The sequence below is a fragment of the Chroicocephalus ridibundus genome, chromosome 4, assembly GCF_963924245.1.
Source record: "Chroicocephalus ridibundus chromosome 4, bChrRid1.1, whole genome shotgun sequence".
Classification (NCBI taxonomy): Eukaryota; Metazoa; Chordata; class Aves; order Charadriiformes; family Laridae; genus Chroicocephalus; species Chroicocephalus ridibundus.
This window is the reverse complement of record NC_086287.1, coordinates 78,707,130-78,729,963: the sequence shown is the minus strand read 5'-3', so window position 1 is coordinate 78,729,963 and position 22,834 is coordinate 78,707,130. Positions and strand designations below refer to the sequence as shown.

At 34.8% G+C, this 22,834-nt stretch overlaps 1 long non-coding RNA gene across 1 annotated transcript in view; it reads right to left on the bottom strand.

Annotated features, from left to right (window-relative positions):
* The window catches only part of LOC134515412 (uncharacterized), a 199,484-nt gene extending 191,690 nt beyond the window's left edge, over window positions 1–7,794 (bottom strand). Inside the window, exon 1 of the long non-coding RNA XR_010070981.1 lies at window positions 7,658–7,794. This is a non-coding gene — a long non-coding RNA (uncharacterized LOC134515412). The remainder of the gene's footprint in view (window positions 1–7,657) is intronic.
* Between the last annotated feature and the right edge of the window lie 15,040 nt (window positions 7,795–22,834).

Genomic DNA, 22,834 nt, shown 5'->3' with positions numbered 1-22,834 from the left:
AACAGCCTGTTTTCCTGAGCAATGGAGTCGTTCTATCCTCGTTACTCCCATTAACCTGTGAATTTAAAACAGCTACCATAAAAAAAAAAAAGGTGCAGGAAGCAGCCTTGATCAGAAACAAGCCTTCGTTATCCTTTGCTCTAGAGGGAATGCAGACTTTAGATAAAAACCGTGAGGAAGACAGAATCTATGTAAGCTGTTAAACGGGATTGTTAACTCTGGGCAAAATAAGTTTATTCGCAGAGGGCAAAGCAGAAGCATATTCTACACTGAAATTCCAGTAAAACTTTTAGAACAGTGTCCTGCCTCTCAGAAATGAATGTTAGGCTGCTATTTACAGCACAAGAGACAAATTTTAGCTAATTTGGGTCTGTGCAAAGAAAACCACCATTCAGGTAGATATTTCTTTAGATAGTTTGCAATATCCCATACCTAACAAACTGCCCAGTGCAGCATCCTCAAACTGCTTTTACACTATAAGGCTCTGAATGAAGCTGCACTTGAGGCAGCCAGTGATGGGGATCCTACAACGAAAAAATAATCTCATGTAAAATCCTGGGCATGTTCCCATAGACTGGAGAATTTATAGTGGTTAGTAGGCAGTAATACCTTGCTCAAGTAGCTCTTCTCCTGGTGCATATAAACTAATTTAATACATTCACATCAACAACTTACATACCACATCCCTATCACACCACTGCCACTCCATCTTTTCTATTGGAATACTGTCACATTTTCAGTCCCCGAGAGTTCTTGGCATAAAACTGGAGAGAACTCAAACTCTTATAAAATGAAAGCGCTTGATCTTTTAGTTAAAAAACACTAAAGCATATGTGCATCAACTTTGTGAGAATTATAGATATTTTTTGTATTTTGCTCAGATGAAGTTATTATCCCCATCTTTGCTTATTCAATTCATTGACAACATAGCATTTGTGAACAGATAATTGTATTTCTGGAGTCATCTACTCACAGCTTATCTGTCTAATATTTTAAATAAAACAGACTCACATCTAAGTGGAACACTGTCCAGTCAAACACTTTCATACAAAGATGCCATCATAGTTTATCACAAAAATCTTAAAATATTTTTTCCAAGTAGATTTCATTTTAATTCTTAAGATGACATGGACTATACCATAACAAAAAAGATCACATCATTATGTTTTCAACATACTTGCTATGTAACAACAATCTATTTTACATCTGACTTTCAAAGTAAACTGAGATTTCAAGGGAATATTTATTTGTTACCCCCCATAAGATACTATAATTTGAAGTAGTTTTGATTTCACTCATTTTAGAATTACATATTGACAGCGTTAAATATTTTTTACCTTCTAGTTTACATACTATAGTAACTTTTACATATATACCTGCTTCATTCGGAAGTGAGTTCTCAGTATGAAGTATGTGATTATACACTGCAAAGTATATATACACACCGGTCCACAAGTTTCATACACAGAATGTATCTTAAGAGGAAAGAAAGGAAACGAGAGTCTCCAGTATGTAGTCTTCAGGAAAGAGTCTTTCTTGGGGCCACTATGAGTGGGCTCAGGCAGCCATTGCAGAGGCCAGCTTCCACCAAGGGATGGCAGATGAGCCACCCCAGGACAACTGGCTAGTAGTAAGCATGTGAGAAAAGGGCTAGTATACAAAAATCTGGGCAAGCACCTGCCATTTCGGACTGGTACCACTCACTAATGGGTACAAGGGCATGGAAGGTATCAGAGAAAATTGCAAAGGGGTGAGGGGAAGATAATTGTTCCAGTACAAGAAATCTCTCTGGTTCAAATGAGAGCAAGCATAGGTCACATAAATACTGTTTAGATCTGTATCTCAAACACACTCATTTTCTTGATTGTGGACAAAGAAACCTGCAGGATTACAATCATAGAATTGTTAGAAGGGACCTTAAAGACCATCTAGTTCGAACGCCCCTGCCATGGGCAGGGACACCTCCCACTAGACCAGGTTGCTCAAAGCCCCATCCAGCCCAGTCTTGAACACCTCCAGGAATGTGGCATCAATCAAGTCACTTTAATTTATAAAAGTTACTTATTCCAAATTATATCAAAGCACTCTTGTTCCAGCTTTATATTTCTAGTTGCTAGAAATAAAAAAAAGATAATTACTTTGTAGACATACCCTTCTTCCCTGGTGGGCAACAGAGAGATGAAACAATAGTTCTCACCTTCACAATGCCAACAAAACCAACCTAAGATGCTGTGTAAAGCAACAGGCACAATGTGAATTGAGCAAGTAAGGACGCAATACAAAAGACAATTTTGGACTGAATTGACAACCTATCTAAATCAGAAATGTAGAAAACCTTCATTTCTGCATTAAAATAATAAGTGATACAATAACCACTTTGTCTCCTTCTTTCTAAAGGAATAAGCCATTTCCCTGCTGTCTTTGAAACTGTCACTTGGTGATGCTGGGCAGCTACTGCTACTGAATAGCAAAACCCATCCAACTTCCATTTATTTTCAGTTGTGAAAAAAGGAAACTAATGAACTGTGAATAATTAAGACATTTATATTGCAAAACTAACATGTCTATATATGGCCTAAAATTCTTATCTGATATGGCTAATGTGACATACAAATAAGTTATCATTTTTAGCATGGGGTGCTTCATTTCTTTTCATTGTTAGGTGTCATTTCCTTTTTTATACCAAATATTTAATATCCTATGAATTAGTTTTATCAATCGGCTACTCTAATTTAGCAGTGTTAAAAAACAAAACCAAAAAGCCCCAAATACCTAAACTACAAAACCTTATTTAATGTACTGTGTACAAAATAAACCCAGCCATTGCTCATTTTGTGGAACAGGTGTACAAAATAATTTCAAAAAGACTTCATCAAGACAGAAAGTGATGCATGAGCCTATTCACTTCTGAGACATGTCAATAAAAACAGTAAAGCAGGATACTTTGTAGTCAAGCTCTCCTGTTCCATACAAACAGCTAGTTTAACTAGGTAAGACAAACTGCTTATTTGCTAGACAGAAGCTTGGTATAATGAGAATAATACGTGCATTAGCTAGATATTTTTATTAAAGCAGAGTCTGTGTACATATATAAATCAGAAAAAATCTTAAAGTATGACTTGAAAACATTTTTATATGAAAGCTTGTAGTTTCAATGAAGAATCTGTAAGTAACAAACGTATGTGGGTTTTTTAAGCAACATATAGACAGTTGTTCTAACAAAGGACACCTGACCAATAAATCATGAGCCCTACTTGCAAATTGGCTGAAGCTATTCCAACATACCTTCCCACTCTAAATCCTTGTTCAACAGATAATCAGAGACGATCAGGAGTTCTCCTACAGTAGGAGGTATAAAAGTAATGTGTTGTTTAAATAAAACTATAACTAAAACACAGCATCTCACACAGTAAGGATCCACAAGTAGTTGTTACGGCTTATGCCTGTTAATAACAGAGCTACTCTTTCCTGAATAAGTTTGTGAGTATTCTGTAGGTTGTCATTCTCATTTTACCTTACTACTTAGCACATTAGAAACCAAAATTCTCCTTAATGACAGCACGTTACTAGTTGATAGCAAATAAGCTTGCCCTTCTTACACACTGACCAGGTCACACAAAGAAGAGGAAGGTGAGTAGCCATATTAAAATGCTTTCTCTTCCCCCAAATCCCTCAGGGGAAGGTCCTTACCACTGTGCCAATGAATTTCTTATGGCTGCCTCCATCATAAATACTCTGATTAAAATGTAAATTCAACCAACCTATCAGCTTCCCATTAAGAGGACTCTTTAAAAACACCATTAATCAGCTGAGAGATATGTAGTGAAATACCACTTATCAATTCTAACTGCTTATGACAGTTAACAAAGCTTTATATTTGCCCCAAACATGTGCTGATCCATCAATTATGCTAGGGTTCACTCTCACGCTAATTGTACATTTTCTTCTCTAATGCATTTTTGCTGTTATCTCATAGGCTAATGAAAGTCAGGAAATCAATACATATAAATTATACATGCAAAGAAGGACTGCTGTGAACATAAAGTTTCTAATTAATTGCACTTGATTAATTTATATCCTTTAATTATCTTGCTAAGCCACAAACAACATAAATATCCTTGCAATCTGGTTATTGCTATGTCAGTCATAAAAAAAAGCAGACACAGTAAATCTATGAAATCTAGCAAACTCCATTGCCAAAAAACATGGTATAGCATAACACATAAATATAACAGGACTTACTCAAGACACCTATGAATAATTTTAGTGTGACAAATTACCACTAAATATGTTGTATAGTTATTTGACTAAGGTTATAATGATGTTATAACTTTACATGTAGCATACAGGGTAAGCAAAATGCAGGCTTATCATGCAGGATTATGGAATCTGTTAGTTGTATTTATGAAACAAATTTGCAATACAGATGTAAGTGATATTGATATCTGATTGGTTAGGGGCAGGGACCAAATTATTAATATTCTAAATTAGGGTATTACTGTTTTTCTGAAGTTAAGATCACGTGGCAATTTGGTTTTGGAGTTATCTGAAAGCCAGAAATGCACACAATCAGAACATGACAGACTCAACTCCAAGAGTTAAATAAGAGCTACCATACTGTCTTTTGTAAGAGGCAATTGACCAAATATAAATTCTTCCATTACGTGAGTAGCTGTAACTGTAGATACTTTTTTTTTTTTCCCCTTTCAAATTTTGTCCACTTTGGTAAACCAACCATATGGCACTGTTCTGAAATCTAATCCTATCAGTCCACCAGGTTTGCTCTTTGTCCTACACAACAGCATATTACTGAATATCTGTATCTACAACTTTCATAAACGTGTTAAAAGAAACCGTATCTGTCTACAGGGAGACTCAGACAGAGACCATCTGTCAGTGACTAAAGCTATTCTTTAAAAAAGAAAACATTCATCTGGGATTTGCCCTTTACAGAGTAAACCCACTTAACCTCCCAATAAGATTAACTGTTATTTGTTTTCATTAAACAAAAATGACCATGCTAATATGCATTTAATGGTACTAACAATGAGAGAAACATGAACTTCAACAATTTTTAAAGTCTTTAAAATCATGAAATGTGTTATTTCACAATAGCTACTTTATTATTCATAAATAACTTTCATTTTTCATTACAAGCTTTCTACCCTGAAGTTGAGACTAAAAATGAAATCAGGGTATATATTGAAACGAAGACAGCAGGCTCTTGAGCCTGCCACATATTATAGATAGAAATGACTGTATATAAATTAAGTCTGAACAATGCATATAAAAACCCAATACCTTTGGAGCACTGATGATTTTCACCTGTGCCCTCAACATCTAGGCATTTACAAAGAAAGGTATTTAACCAGATTGATTGTAGGAGACCGTCTGAGTAGAGTTAGTGCAATGTAATGGAAACTGTGCTGCTCTCTGCAGCAGCACAAGTTGCTGAACCAGCCTGAAGCTATACTGGAAAATACCTTAATGTCTCTTCCCGGGCTGACAAAACACCATAGTACTGTCACGTAAGACTCCCTCTTCCACTGTGGAAAAACACAGTAGGAGAAACCTTTAAATGTAGGCAACCCCTTCTCTCCCAATTTTGTCTTTGTGCTTTTTTTTTTTTGTCAGACCAAGCGAGAGAGATGTGCAACAGCAACAAGGAGTATCCTAAAACGTGAAGGGCCAAAGTGCAAAATCCCTCATAAAATTAATTCCTGGGTTCCCACCTTCCCGTTTGACTTATAACTCTGCCTCTAAAGTAACCTAGATAAGTTAGCTTTGCATCCAGCTTTCTCCACTAATGATAGTGGCACTATACAATCAATAAACATTAAGACAAAGCAATCATACAATCATTTTCTCAGTGAGAAACTGGCATATGCTATAAATAAAAATAATTAAATTGATGAGAGAAATCATTATTACAATTCAGTACAGCTAAAAAAATTGTTCCTAAAACAGAGAATGCAGAAGATACCAGCTTTTTCCCCTCAAACACAAAGTGTACTAATAACCAGAAGCAGAGGAAAAAAAACATTAGGCATGCAAATCTCTTCTTATTCTAAGAGTGAACGGTTGATACATTACTTGACTATACTGTATCTAAGATACAAGATTGGGGGGAAAAAAGATCTTATAAGATATACAAAGTGTTATACAGAAGCAGATATTTTTAGCTCTCTTTTAATAGACATTAAATCTAGATGACGATGCATCATCAGTCATTTCAAATCTGTTTTCTATTGGACAGGTGGTAAGATGACAACTTTTTAAATAGTGAAATCAATCCTTTGACATTGTTTGTGCTGGCTTCTAAGTGTTTCTTCCCTGCTAAGGGAACAGTTTCAGACTGGCATGGCCCAGCATTTGTGTACTGTCTGTAAAGCTACAGCTAGACAATGAACGTGGTATTTTCATTACTTTACAGAAAGAACGGTGAAGAGTGGAATTGACAAAGGTGTGAATTAACAAGGATCATGTTCAGCTACTAATAAAGTTCTGACATAAGGCTTGCCACATGCCAGAAAGTTACGGCACAGAACACTCAATGACCACTAAGAACTAACTGAAAGCACCAGGAATAGCTTTTATCCATCAAAAAAAGCATCAGTTCACCAAAGGAAAACTTTGAAGTATGTAACTTCCACCAGAGTTTGCTGGATTTGTCACTTCAGATATAGAGCACCTAGATAGAAGCAAAGTACTGAGGTTTGACTGCAATTACCTTATCTTTCCTATTTTTAGTGACAGGACCGGATTATTTTAAATGCATTTTATAGAACACCCTTCTTTACTGAAATATAAAGACTGTAATAAAGACAATACAATGTTTTGAAACTGTTTTAAATCCTTCACTCAGCTTTGCTTCTACAGATTTAACATGTAGGGGTTCTAATCTTACTGCTACTAATTAGAGCTTTAGTGTAATTGTGCCAACAGGGTGCTTGGCATAATAATTACTATTGAGAGATTCTGGTGGAGCAGTAACATGCCCACATAATACAGATATGTCTAATATTATACAGCAGTCACCTTTGTATGTTGACTTTTAAGTTGGATTTTAACCAAGTAAGGGGTTATTTTGCCTTTATTATAAAGCTCAAAAGGCGTATACATATGTATGATTTAGGTATTCATTTTTTCCTCTTTGATTCTTTTGAATATTAATTAGGTAGAAGAAAACTAGAAGGCACATTTTATTCCACACCCTTCATAATTTAGTCTAGTCTGGCATGGAAAACGAACAAAAATGCTTATGTTGGCAGGTCATACTTCTAATGTAATATTAGACTTTCTTAGGATAACGTTCTCAGCTGCAAAGTTTACCATAATATACAATAAATTGAACTAAAACCAGAGGATGAGTAAGACTTAAAAATCTGCATTTATAAAGCGCCTGTGCTGCATTCCATTACAGTCTTACTGGTTTTGAAACAAATCTTATGTGACTACTTGAATAAATCTATTCAGTGAAATACATAAGACTTAAACTTAAGGGACAATGCAGGAACACTAACAAAGATACAGAAGAGCATTTCTGAACAGAAGAGCATTTTTGATCACCTAGTAACGTTTACTATCTTATTGTCTAACAAGTTTCAGATAATGAAACTTTGTTAATGATGTAAATCTACACTGAAAGAACACTTACCAGCATTGAGATGTTTTGTTTAGTTTTGCGTTTTTTTACCGCTAGAAATATCAGCTTCAGCCATATAATCATTAAAAAAAAAAATCTTAATGATGGATATTTGTTAAGAAGGACTTGAAAAGCAATTTAAACACGCAAGCCCGGCACAAGAAAATAAAATAAAAAGCAATAGGCCTTTTCAGTCTAACTGCAGAACCTTCTTTTTTTTTTTTTTTGAAAAAAAAAAAGTGAACTCTTTAAAAGAAAACGTACAGCATGGAGCCTGAACCAGAGCTCCATCTAGAACAGACAGGCTTGTTTTTACTGCCCCTTAGTGCTTCCCTTTTAAAGTGACAGGAAACCAATTTCTGATTACAAATCAATAGGTTCGCCTGCTACCATCAGACAGTAAATTTAGTTGTTGATATTAGACCACAGAAGAAGATATCAGAAAAGACCAGGTGTTGCCTTTTTGATGCACCCAAAACCCAGTAAACAGTATTGCTTTTCTGCAACTCCATATTTTCAAGGAACTGTTCTTAGAGAGTAAGTCACATGTGGCCTATTTATTATTTGTGGGTCACCATCAGAATAAAAACTGCAACAAATATATACACAAAGTGCATAAGTTTAAGACTCAAAAACAAGAACCACTGAAATGTGCTGTATTAGCTAATATAATGGAAACAAAAAGTATGTATGCTCCTGTCACACAAAATACCTTTTGATGAAGTCTTTTTTCTTTAAGCTTTTAAGATAATCTTAGAGAAATCATCAAACTATAAAAAGAAATCAATAAAACAGAAAAGGTTCCCATCACCCCTAAAAAAATCCATAACTTTTGCATTTTAATAGAGACACTACAAGACTATACCAGTCATTTTCTTTCTGATGTGTTCCTTTGATTTCACTCTTATCTCACAGGACTCTTGACTTTCCTGAGAAAGGGATTATTGAATTGTATGTCTCCCTCAGATGCTCTTGATCATTCAAGTAGTCTGTACTTAAGAACGTTACAGAGTCTGCTCAGCTGCTGGCTCCTTGGGAACTCATCAGGGACTGTCATCTTAATATTAATTGGGTTTTGTGCAGGAATCCAAGTCCCACAATGAGAGGGTTTCAAGAGAGAAGATTATGCCCAAAGCCAGATATAAAGACAAACATATTTAGCACAACAATTATGATAATTGCAGAAACACTCTGAGAAATAAGTAAATCTGATTAAGGGCACTTCTACATGATAAAATATTAATCTGATGTCTTCACTCTAACCTGGTTTGAACATAAGAGGCTTCTTATGGTTTTATGTATTAACAGATTTGTAGAAGCTGAACTCATAGTACCTAATAATATGGTACATCTAAGTCAATACAGTAAAAGGATCTTTACGGAATGTAATCCACTTAAATTAAAAATAGACACAGATTGAATCATAAAGCTTAAATTAAAATTGACATAGAGTCAATCAATAAAACATTCTATATAAAGTCTTGTATAAACTACCATAACATTTTCCAATCTCAGAGCATAAAAACTTGTGTGTATTTCTTTTTATTGAATAAAGACTGCATCACTTCAGAACAAGTCATCATGAATACCACTCAGACAAAGACTTAAGACTTTCCAGCCTCCCATAATATGCAGCAAATTAAGTACACCTATATATGCAGATGTGAGAAGTATTTCTCTTTAAAAATATGGGTATTAGTTGTAGAGATCTGAAGCATCCAATTAAACCATTTCATCTTTAGAATCACCACGATTTATAAGAACTGTGGGACAACGCTGTCTATTTGAGTGATGAGTAATAAGACAGTGGCAGCAAAATAATAAAAGTGTTTGCAACACTGATTTTTCTACATATGTGTGCATGCACATACTCGTATATAAATATATGCACATACAGACCCCTCTGTCAAAAATCCATACGAAATCATGTTTAATATTGTGTACACGTTATATTTAATACTATCATGACAAGTATTTTCAGTTTGTTATGCACGGATCAGTTTTGAATAAATCTTAAGCTAATACATACAGTATGCATACTTTTTAATATAAATTTGTAGAGGTAAAAGCAATGCCTAAGAGCATCTACGCTATATTTGCATAATCATTTAAGTTAACTCAGATGAAAGCTTCCATGCAGAGCTAAGTTTTCAAAATTGAGCATAAAGCATCTGAAAACTATTACAGTAATATATACACAGAAGTCCACAAAAAAGGATAATCTGTCACAAATTGTAATACAAAAATGATTTATTTCAACCTGAGAAACACACACACATAGACGTCTATCTATCCATCTTTATTTGTAAGTATTAACCACATATAGACCTTATGTGAAAGGTAAATCTTGCCAGCATGGCTTACCTCCCATAGTAATTAGGCTTGTGTTTCTGCTTTATTAACTCTGATACAACAGTGTCCTGCCCTCTGTCACCAGGGGTACTAATAGATGATAATCACTACAATTTGGAAACCATACAAATTAAATGATGAAGTGAGATGAAGTGTAGTAATGCAATGAGTTCAAGGACAAGCAAGTTAGTAATTGCAAATGCAATGAGTTCAAGGACAAGCAAGTTAGTAACTGCAATACTCATTTTCAGGATATTAAATAGGAAATACATGAATAAATTAGACCACAGTTTAACACAAAAATAACAAATTACACTTACAAGTATTAATATTTTAAAGATGATATTAAAAAGTTTTTCCTTATGCAAAATGGTTTACTGTCCCCTAAAATAAACATTAGAGGTATATCCCTTATTTACAAATGCAATGAAGTCTTTACAAGATTTAACACTCCCTACGGACAATTTGAATTTCACGTGAAGAGCAAGTATATTTTTCCAGTCCAGTGACAGCGGGCTTATATTAGTATATTGGAAATACATTCTTATCTGCATTACTACAATGTTAAAGATGTGATACTGATTCTTAGCTCCTAACTAGAAGCTTTCATCCATTAATCTCAGCACTAATACTGCAAACCTACTGTTAATTTTTTTTAAATCAAGTGCTTAATTACACAGAAACATAACTCAGACGACAAGTCTTTTAACTACAAATAGTTGTCAGCACTTTCTTCTTTTAGAAGTTTCTAAACTGTTAAAACTTGTGATGAATATTATAATTTTACAGTAATTTCAAAAAGAGCCTTCAAGTTCTGAAATGTCTGTTTAAATGATAGATTTTCTTAAAAAAAATTATCAACTTCATAAGAGACAATTAAAGCACTGACACGAAGATACTAAGTCTGAACACTGTCACTGTGCTTAACTGTCTTTTCAAATCCATACTTGTCTTTGGTAACTTACCAATCGTACTTTCTTATCACATTTATTCTTTTCAAAACACAAGACATTTAGTTGCAAATCTTACATATTTCAATGTAAGTTGACTCCCACATTTTTAGATAATATAAGTGTATTTCAGTATATTTATTGAAACCCAAATATGCTTCAGTATAAGCTAACATTAAAAAAAAATATTAGTAGCAAAAAATTTTCTGGCAAACAGCTTTTTTTTTTTTAATAAGTAAACAGGTTAATGCAGCTACTGAAATGTATTATCCAGTTATGTAAAAAAGCCCTGGTTCTTGGGAAAACAATCCATATTATTGAAATCAAAGTCACATTTTCCTAGTAGTTTTCTAAACCACTAAATTCATCTATAAATAGCTCACCCTAATATTAATAGCTTTGAAATCTATTAGATATAAGTTTCAATAATCAGGATGCTCTGAAGAAACATAATTCTGCCTGGGCCTGTATCGTGCACTTTGAAAGCAAATACTCTGCATTCTTTTTCAAACTAAGTACAGTATATTTTTAAACATTGCTTATAAACAAAAAAATTAAAATACTATTTGTACCTTGCATATTGATACAAAAATTATTTCATTCTTTACAGTGTTAAGATAAAAAGCAATATAATTTCTGAACTAAAAATTGAATTCTACATGCAAAAACTATTTTAAATCATATCAAAAGTTATAACAGCTTAGGTCTGTTCTCTACTGATCTTACAATCTACAAAGGATGCATTTTACTACAGTGCCACAAAATGTACATAGCCCATATAATGCAATTCCATCTCGTATTTAAAAGGCTCAAACACTATGATTTCAAAAAAGTGTCCTAAAAATCACAGCATCTGTCTTTGAAGAGAAAAGGCTTAATAGACAAAAAAATACAGACACTTTGCTAATAATCATCCAACTAGCTACTTTCTGTTCTGAGGAATTGTTTTCTATGGTTAGCGTGTTTATATCCATTCAATTCTAGATGCAGATTATGGCAATTAGATATTTATCCTCCTTAATGTACACTGTTTTTATTTATGTTGAACTTGAATCCATTATCAGAAACAAAGCTGCATACATATAACCCTAACCAATTGCTGGAGATGCACACAGACTACTGCTTGTTTACTTTGGATAGACTAATCTTATGGCATGCATTAAAAATGTTGTACTTGTCACTGACTAATACAACAAATTGAAACCTTGGAACAATCTTATTTACAATTCAAGTACTCCATATTTGATTCCTGCATCAGAATTTTCACTTAACCCTTTTGTTAAATAACCGAACCTCAGAGCAATGTACAGCTACACTGCAATTTAAAACTAAATACAAGATCATTTCGTTTGTTACGCATAGTTTTGATTTAAAAGATACATCCAGAGCACATTACCTCACTATACACTTTTTAGGCCCTCGGTTAGTATGCAGTATATAATTGAATATTTCAACTGTTTTGTACTATTCACACAGCTAGGGTTATTGCTCAAAGAAAAAAAACAACCAAACTTTCCCTCATCTGTATTCTATAAATAAAAGGCTTAGCTGCTGTTTTTACTTACAGTTCCCAGAATTTCTCTCTCTTCTAAACCATTTTAGCTCTTAATATGAAAGTTTTATTAGTTATTCTGTCAGAAAATTCAAACCTTTACTAAGTGACATGAACAGTTACAGTTGGTTTAAGTGTGGTTGGGTACCCCTGATTCCATCAGGAAAAAAACAAAACAATATATGGCATATGTTAACATCCAAAGACTGAAAACATGCCCAGTAAAATAGTCCCCCAGACTTAAAGGAAATCACTACTTAATTCCACAAACATTTGTTTCAGCTCAGGAATCGCACTAGAAACTTTAAGTAGTTTTTCTGGTTCAAATATTACTCTAGTTGATATATGGAGTCATAAGATGCTGCATAGCACCATCTGCTGGTTTCAACAATGGGCTTTGGAGACATGTCCAATTATTCTTCATGTTATCTGAAATCTAAAAAGACAACATTCCACTCACCTTAGTTTTTAGGATTTGTAGAATTCTGCATAGATTCACTGAACAAACGGAAAGAGAGTGAGACAGACACACAGAGACTCAGATGTGTATGTAAAGACATCTGAAAATCATACAGAGATGAAATCCGACCAGGAGGACCTTATTCAAAAGAAAGCAAGCTGAATTTCCTTTGTCCCAGAGTCCAGGAAAGCAATCATTTTAAACTGTTTCATGGACATTATGTTCTTGCTTTGATTTAGATACCATTTTCTTTTGGAAAGAAATTTAGGAAGTCGTTGGATGTAGAAAGAATTTTTTTCTTAAGCAAGAATGTCACAACAGTTTCTATCCTAAATTAATCCTTTCCTAATAAATGCTAAATTCAGAAACAGTTATTTTATTTTGGGTGATAATGAATGACTACCTAAAAAAAATTGTATAAACATAACTGATGAAGAATATATTTTGATTTTGTCCAGGCTTCATATATGGAAGCAGATTAAAAAGAAGTGATATTTGGAATGCTATCATTACAAGATTAAGAAAGCTAAAACGCCCTTAGGAATGTTTTCTGAGAAATTACTGGTGAGCAAGTCAGGAAGCTGTTTCAATTTATGTTTTTATTATTTTATTGATATTTAAAAGGAAAATACAAATCAAACTCACTTTAAGTGGAATTGTTTGCCACATCAACACAAAAAATAACAATTTTTTCCCACAAAATTAGATTATCCAGTCATCTCAACTGATAACATTTTTTTCTATGCAGTTTATATATGAGCAGTAGCCATACACCTGATGTAAAAATTAAAGAAAAATTCTGCAACATTAGCAGAGCTAATCACGCTCACACACTAAGAGTACAAATGATAGGACAGGGTCTGACAGTCCTTCCTTGGTGACACCACTCAAGTTGTGGTAGCAGAATTCTATAGATGGGAAACACAGATTCTGCTCACACCTCTGACTGCTCCCTGTAAATTAATTTGTTTACTTGATGCCTGTTTCATGAGGTGCGTAGAGGCCTTAGCTGGTACATGTGCATACCAAAAATATCACACGTTTAGTATCCACTGTGGGGTCCTGGCCACAGTGTGCTCTGTGACAGCTTGATGATAAACAGCTGGCCTGCTTGTGGAACACGCAGAGCACACTGGGCAACATAAGCGAGAAACAGGTAAGCAATGTTAGCAGAACTCACATTTCAGAATAATACTTTGGTATTTTCAGGTCAGGCTACTTTGAAAATCCTATTGCTGAGCTGTCCAAGCTAAGAGTGTGGTTAGAACTCAATTCAATGCCTAGTAAAATAAATATACTCTTACCAATTTCAGCAAGAGCTAGTTCGCATCTTCAGGGCAAAAATTCCTCCCCCTCTTCCCTCCAATAACTCACAGTCAAATGCCTTTGTTACATCTACAAACAACTCCAATTAGTAGATTTAGCGCTTCATATTTAAGCTAGCAAAACATTTGACATAAAAAAAAAAAATTCATGGTGGTCCATTTTTCCATTCAGTGAACTAGGAATCAAACCAGTATGCCTGACATCTCCTTCAGCCAGCATAAGATTCTACCAAACTCTGCAAATCTAAAGGACAACACGTCATTGCTTGTCTATAGCATAGAACTGAAGATAGGAAGACATACAATAATCCTGGTTAGCATTGATATAAACAGCAAAAGATCAAGGTGGTCAAGTAACAGATAAGAAAAAGCCTCGAGCAGGCTTATCAGATTCCTCTGGCAGCAGTACCATATGTCAGATTAAACCTCAAAAATACAAATTGCCTCTAAGTTTAGAATACTCTCTGCCCTATAGGTATTTTTTATAAAGTTTTACTTGGTATTGTTCATCCCACAATATGGTTCTATTTCAAATTATAAGAGAAAACTGTTGGTAAACTTCACTGACTCAGTAGTTTGTACGTATTAAGTATAATTTCATTTGTCTCTGTAGTGATATGCAATCTCCTCAGTGTGATGTCACATGGAAGCTTCTTGCACCATTTTTAAGATGACACTAGTTGTTCAACAATAAAAACCAAACAAAAAACCCCACCATCACCAAAAAGAAGATGAGAAAAAAATGACTCAAAGTGGTATCTCCAGCTGGACTATATTACCAATTTGGCATACCCTAAAGCCAAATTCTTTTGTCAGCATCTTTACCATATCAACACACAGCACAACTTTTTATTTTAATTCCTTCCTAACACTGTAAAGGAATAAGTTTAATATATCAGAAAACTATAAAATATTGAATCATCAATACCAAGAGCTGGACAAGAGATGTTCAGCTAGCTATTTTAAGCCTTACTTACAAACAGTTGATTTTTTTTCTTATCAAAATGTCTACATCTTTGATAATTCCTAGTATTCTTGCAGGTGTTTCAAATTTATGCAAAACACATAGGCTTAAAGCTGTAAGTAGGCACTTCTACATACCTACCATCTTGCAAATATATTGAATATCAATGTGCCAAGAATCCAGTAACCCCGACAATGTCTCTAGGATCACAGATAACAGTACAGAGTTGGACATTTTCTCCTGAGTTCAATAAAGGCAAAATGTCGCATAGATAACGGACTTTATTTTCAATCACCTTTAAATATAACTTAAAGTTTAGAAATAAAAAATAAGAACATGACATCTGAAAACATGAAATCTCTCAAATTATTTTTCACAAACTTCAAGGGAATTTGGATTAGACTTTTTTTGTTTTTTAAATAAGCTCTGTGGTATAGGAAACATTTCTTCCACATTTTTGCCAAATACCCCAACAAACGGAGCTCTTAAAAAAAAAAAGTCTCAACAGCAGCCAAGACAAGCCCTGTCACAAACTGCATTTTAATTAACACTATTCAGACTAAATCAGTAAGAAATACCAGTTATTTAACCGCTTCACTGAAAACAGATACATGCACTATGAAAGGAAAGAACCTCAGCAAGGTATCACTTATTAGGCTCTGAGTATCATTTAATTGCACGGAAATGAGATATATATGCTTTGAACTAATGTGGAAGTACTTATCCATGACATGGCATTTATCAAAGATTAACATTCTCCAATAGAAAAACATTCAAGATACTGCCCACGGCCACAAGAAACTGAAGTTAAAACTGGAGATAGCAAAAACAATTAAAAATTCTGGTTCAAGCATATTACTGCATGAATGTGATTGCCCATGGACTACTGAATATTTGAGATCATTACATCCCGATATAGACCAAGTTTGAATCATTGCTTGTTATGGACAGCTACAAATATAAATGTCTGTCATGAATAAACATAAACAGATCTCTGTCATTCCAAAATAGCAACATGTAATTTTTCCACTAACACAGTACTATAAATAACAGCTCCTGCAACCAATTAAAGAATTTGCAACAATGACCTCAAGTAATACATGTGTATTGTGCCTGCAGCTTAGAAAGTTTTGAGAATGCCTTAATTTTCATATGCTACATTTGTATAATCATTATAAACACGGACTTAGAGCCGATACATGGTGCTGTTATTGGATAAAAGGGTATAGGAAAAGAAAATCTAGAATTTAAAGTCCACAAGTAGTTCCACACCACAGCACGTTTTACAGCACTGACTGCAGTTTCCTAGGCACTCAGCACTGGTCACAGAAGGCAGGGACTAGAATGGACTTCAGGTCCATTCATATCTCACTTTGAGCATGTCTCCACTCAAGAGGGCCTTACTCTTGGTCAGCACTATAGCAGTACTATATCTTACAGTGTCAATAATACTGTGATCTCTGTTGTTATAATTGTAATTTCTGTTCTGTGCCCTTGAGTCTAAAGACACCTTTTCCTGTTTCCAGAAGAAGCTCCCATTAAAGACTGCAGAGTCAGTAAAATCTGCTACAAAAGGATCAAAAGGACTCATCACATTCCTACCTCCTTTCAAAAACAAAAAAAACCCCACACAAATACACACATACAAACTCCCTCAAATTGGAAAATAATTTTACACAGAGAGCTAGAGCAATTGCCACGAGTTTCTATGAGTTTATATCACAAAGTGAAAAACCTAGCAAACAATGTAACAAGGATTGCGCTTGGAGCCCTACCCAGCAAGCTCAATAGCTTAAATTCTTACTACACCTTAATGGTGTGCATCTAACTGGTAGAAAATCCTATTTTTCAATATCTTTGCATAGCATATTGATTTTTCGTATAACTACTGCCACAATTCTGCAAAGGTTATATACGAGGACTTGTCTAAGCGTGTTAGCAGGACTACCAAAATCTATGCAAACAATCATAAAAAGGCATAAACTACAATATCTTATTAGGCATCCTAATGACATTTTTAGGATAAATGTATTACAATGTTTAGCCATTTGATGGAACAATATCTTAAAACATTCATTCCTTGCCTATTTTAAGCTTTCACCTAATCTAAGATCATTACTGCAAGAGCTCTGAGGATACTTTATTTCATAAAAATAAGAGGCTTAAGGGCTCCATTCATGTTAGTGCCTCCAAAGACACTAAGTAGTTGCCTTTTCAAAATATTTTCTTCAAAGAAAATTCTGACACCATGCCAGAAAAATGCTTTGGTATAAATACAGAAAGAATAATATGGTTTTGAATATTTTCCTGGTTTTGGATCAGCACACAAAAATAATTTTGGTATTAATAGTTCTCAAATATATATTGAGTATAACCACCTATGAAGGCATAAATATACTACCAGGGAAGTTAACTCAAAGAGCAACCTCTCTTGTGCTAAAGTAATAATTAGCTATTTAAATCTGACCTGAATGAGAAGGTAAGAAAGGAGAAAGTAGTTCCTCGCAAACACATAGCAACAAACATTAGTAAATACTACATGTTACAAAAATGAAGAAGAAAATACGAACAGACAAGAAACAAGAAAACAAAAGTTTTGAGTGATGGCCAAATTCCATCTTTAAATTCTCTTAGATTCACTAAGTAGAAAAATAGCCAGTGGAAAGGACAATGAAAAATGGTTTTCCAATGTAACATCCACGCTGGGACATTTTACTGAACAGACCTAAAAATCACAGTACCCAAGGAGTACCTGAGAGTTTAAAACTTGTCTACAGAAAGATAATTAAGATTTATATCTCTTCTGTCTGGCGTTAATATATATAAACTCTTCTGAATACACATATGCTACCTCATACTTGGAAAGACCACTTTTCAATTCTTGATCGTGGTCTGGCCTACTTAAACCTAAATCCCCTCCCTAGCTTTAACTAGCGAAGTAGAATGCGATCAAATGCACCCCTGCAACATATTGGACTCTGTTGCTGGTATCTTCATCTCAAAAGCATACGGCCCAGTGAATATTATTTAATGACCATAAAGAATATCTTCCCTCTTATCAAGTGACAAGAACTCTTAAGAAAAAAAAAAATTGATCCAGATGTGGCCTTTTGAATATAAGAAGTCAATTCTAATTGGCTATATGCTTGTTAGCTAACAAGCAAGTTTGATTCAGATTCAAAGCTTCCCAGATTGTGTGACAGCAAAAACAGAAACCTTGAATATATGTAATACCATACTGCGTCAAACCACAGACCCAAGTACAAAATTATGGTCAGTCACGGCCACAAGATGATTCAGAGGTACACATATGCCTATGTAGGAACTTTGCAGATTCTTGTGATTGATGCAGTGTTTACTTCTACCAATCAAACTAATTTGCCATATATACAAATGATATTTGTATATCATTTGTAACCAATGAAGTGAACCAAGAGATATCTCACCTGAGCAAGAAGAAACGGAACTTGGAAGGCCAAAGTTTAACTAGGGTTGAAACTGGTGAGGAATGTGAAGTGTTTCAAAAACTAACAGTGTCATCTATGACGTGCATGGTGTAATGTCTCTTCAGCAAGTTTGCAGATGATGCCAAATTACTTGTGGATGGAAGAAGTTTATATTCCAAGGGATCTCATCAAGCCAAAAAAAAATCGGACTACAGAACGCCCACAGAGAAAAGGGCCTCTTTTGGAATACAACAGCTCCATGCAGAAGTGCAGGCTAAGGGCCAAATAGGTAGGTAGCAGTTCTGCACAAATAAAAAAAAAAAAAAAAAAAAAAGGTCTTGCAGGCCTTAGAAGAAATAAGTTTTTAATCATCAGAACAGACAAAGAGACTATGTTAACTCCAGCTTCTGAGATTTACTGAATTCAGTTGGAGAAGCCCTGAGCAACCTCATCTAACTGGGAAGTCACTCCTGCTCTGAGCAGGAGGATGGACTAGATAAACTTTCTCTTCTAGATGACCTCCAGATCTCAATCAACTCTTTTTTTTTCCACCCAGGAGTCTATAATAAATTTCTTAACATTTTAATAATGTTAAGAAACAGTAGGGTGGGTGGAAGTGAGTGGAAATAATGTTAAGAAACATTAGGGTGGTAAACATGGGTGGAAGTTTATAATTCCACCCAGGAATCTATAATTAATTTCTTAACATTTTAATAATTAAATTCACATATAACCTAACAGCACCAGCAGAGGATTCATGACAGTGAACTACTTTCTGACACCATCAATGAGGAATTTACTCTCTAAAACTGTAACTTGTTTGTGAATAACCAGTTGTGAACATACAGGTAAGAGTGAGAAAGACTGGATAAAATATTTCATCCTTTTTCCAAAATAGCATGCATGCTTGACAGTATTATTTATAGTCAAGTTTTCTAAATTAACTGGTCACTTTCTGTGCTGCTTGTGCGGGCTTTTCCCACAGTAACATGAGTTTTTGCTTTAGATAAACATGACTCCAAACCAAGCCAGCCACTTTCTGGAGGAGCAAAACTAATGAACCCTCCTTTCCTGCAGAGTTTTGCCCCAAGGTTGATAGCTCATGTGGCTTTCCTGATTTCTAATAAAGGCTGAGATTACATTATACTCTTCCCTCTCAGTGGATTATGTGCTTTTTCTTCTAACCATTGCATAGTTTCCTAGGACTCACAGAACTGAAATATCTTCAAGATTTCTAGCTCTCCATCATATTTACTCTGGAGTGATGAAACTCAAAAGTTTTTAGGAATAGATGCACAGACACCCTCACATACAGTGAACACAACTGCCCAAAGAAGTCATCTCTACGTCAACAATCAAGAAAACATTAGTGAGCCATGTAAACTGGAAGTTCTGTATGTATTTTCAGTAATTTCTAGTTCAGAGCAGTAACTGCTATTGGTCAATATTAGTTGATCTAGACGTCTAGAAAACTAAAATGACCTGAAAGGATGGCTTGCCAGAAAATTCTCATCATTAATCAAATAAAAGTCCTATTAAAAAGAGAACAATGAGTTTCTTCCTATGAAACTCTTATGTGAAGATTTGAAGGAACTTCAAGAAAATGATATCTTAATTTAATAATCTAGTCCAGAAGCTGCACAAATGGAATTATTCAATATGATATATTCCCTCAGAAAATAAACGGTATCTCAAATTCAAAATTAAATATCAACCCTAACTGATTTGCTTTAACTGTGATACAGGTTACGCGCAAGGTAGAACTCTCAACAATGACACTATATTAGGTGCTTAGATATTGCCAAGGTAATAATTTGAATAAATCCAGTTTGGAACCTCCTTCATCAAGAAGTTTAAAGAGAATTAGCAAGTTTCAAAGGCCTAATTTGCTTCGGTGAATTTGGTTCCAAAATTGAAGGAACTACCTAATCTGAGCTCACAAACCCAATATCCTGAAAAATCAGGATCAAACAGAACTGCTTAATGTTATTCTGGCCTGATAGTCACACAAATGGAGTCTATCACACTGTCTTCACACTCCACATATACAAAAATACACTTGTTTATTTTGGGGGTATTCTTTTTGTCTGTTTGTTTTTTAACTAGTACGTTGCTGCAGGTATTAAATATTGTTTTGCATCTGAAATGGTGTTCCTTTTAACGTATATACCCAGAACCGTGGACCTAGGTCAACAGGTGCTACTTTAGGCATACCAACCTGATGTGGTTATTAACACAATACAAATTAAGAACATGACTTACTGCTTTGCTGACTCTCAATAAGTGTTCTTCACCTTCAGAGCATCTTTCCTTTCCAGTGTTTTCACAAACGCTCCCAGATCTGTAAAAAAATAATTTGAAAAAATAATTCAAAAAGTATACGCATAGAAATCATCTCAGATCTCAAATGTCATTCTTATCTTGACTACTTACACACATTTATCCAATCAAGCAGCGTCATGCATCATACCAGACTGATCTCAGACTAAGAAAATTGCTAAAGGTTTATGAAGTCACCCAGGTAGAAAAAGAATTACATATAATTCAAGTGCTTTCAGTTGTTCTAGAGGTACAGGATTTGACTGGGCCCCACCAAAAGGTGAAAAATTTGAGTGTTCATGGTGATTAACTGCATAATTTTTTTCCAGAGTTCTTGGGTAAGAACAGCATTGGGTTTAAGAGACAGATGCATGAATTCTCTTGGTGAAACACAATGTAGCTAGTCCAGGCCTTTATTATAGGAAGCCTAATAATCTCCACCAGCAGAAAATTCAATACAGACATTTATAAGGATACCATACTCGCTGAGGTCAACCTTCTCCCCCACCTCCAGCATTGGGAGCAAGAGAACAGGCCAGCTTCATGAATTTTAGAATTTATATGCTGCTACACCTTTCAATGTCAAACAAAGCAAGCCAGAAAAAGACCTGCTTCCACATGAAAGGGATCCCTTAGCAAAACAGGAACACCAAGCTATGCACGAGAGCCATCCCACAACAGAAAAAAAGGTTTTAGACTTTGTGAGAAGGGAACAATGACCCTCAAATTCTGTCTAGATTTTTGCATTCTTCCTCTTAACCCCAGGGTGGAAAGGGTCGTATTTTGGGAGACGGGGGGGTGTGGTGGGGGGTGGGGGGTGTTGATTGGTTGTTTTTTAAAACATCTTGGATATATGTGTGTGCTCATTCAGTGAGCAAAAATGCACCCTGTCCCCTTCAATGACTGTCACTTCACTAGGTTGTTCAGACCAGTTACTAAGAAGAACAAATATACTTCAGAAAGTCACCTTTTAAACACAGAAATTCTACAGGTTACTCATTCAGCATTAGGTCTTTGCTTTCAGTTTTATGCCTTTTTTTTTTTTCAGCTTACATTCATGTCAATACCACTCTTATTACCTGAAAGTCTACTGCTTCTCTTATTTATCTTTTACTTACCTGAAACATATATAAAGCAATTGACTAAACATAACTGAAATATCCCATGCAAAGATGGAACATGGAACGAACATACCTTTCAGGATGTTATGTTTCTATAAATAACGCTGCCCATGAAGCAGTCTTTAATTCCTACCTATTCAACATTTTCTACCTTCAGTTAATATGCAGTATGTTAGATGCTGAAAATAATACATTGCACATGCCAGCAGTAGTGAACACGCTAATTCCAAGGGCCGTCTTCACTAGTTTGTAGCTCTAGTGAACAGTTTGCTCCAGCTCTAATTTTTATGTGCTTTTCAGAGGCACTCACAAAATGAATATCAAAGCACATAAGTAATCCACATTGGGAAATCTGTCAGAAATTGTTGGGAAAATAAAGTGAATCAATAGCTTGTCAAGGGACTCAAATGGAAAATATATTGAATATTCATTTTCTTGGTTTCAGAGGGGTAGGGATTTAGTAGAACTGGAGCAGCTTGCAGGATTTTCGACTTTCTTGAAAACATTTAAATAGTTTTTGTGATGTGCTTTGAATTCAAAATTTAATTAGTTCCCCTAAAATTATGTTTTGCATCTTCACGTTGTTTACTGATGCATATACAGCATAATTAGGAGAACTGGTCTGAATAGTCCAACAACTTTTAAGTACATTGTTGCAAGAAAAAAAAATACAATAAAAAATATTCATGTTTGCTCATTG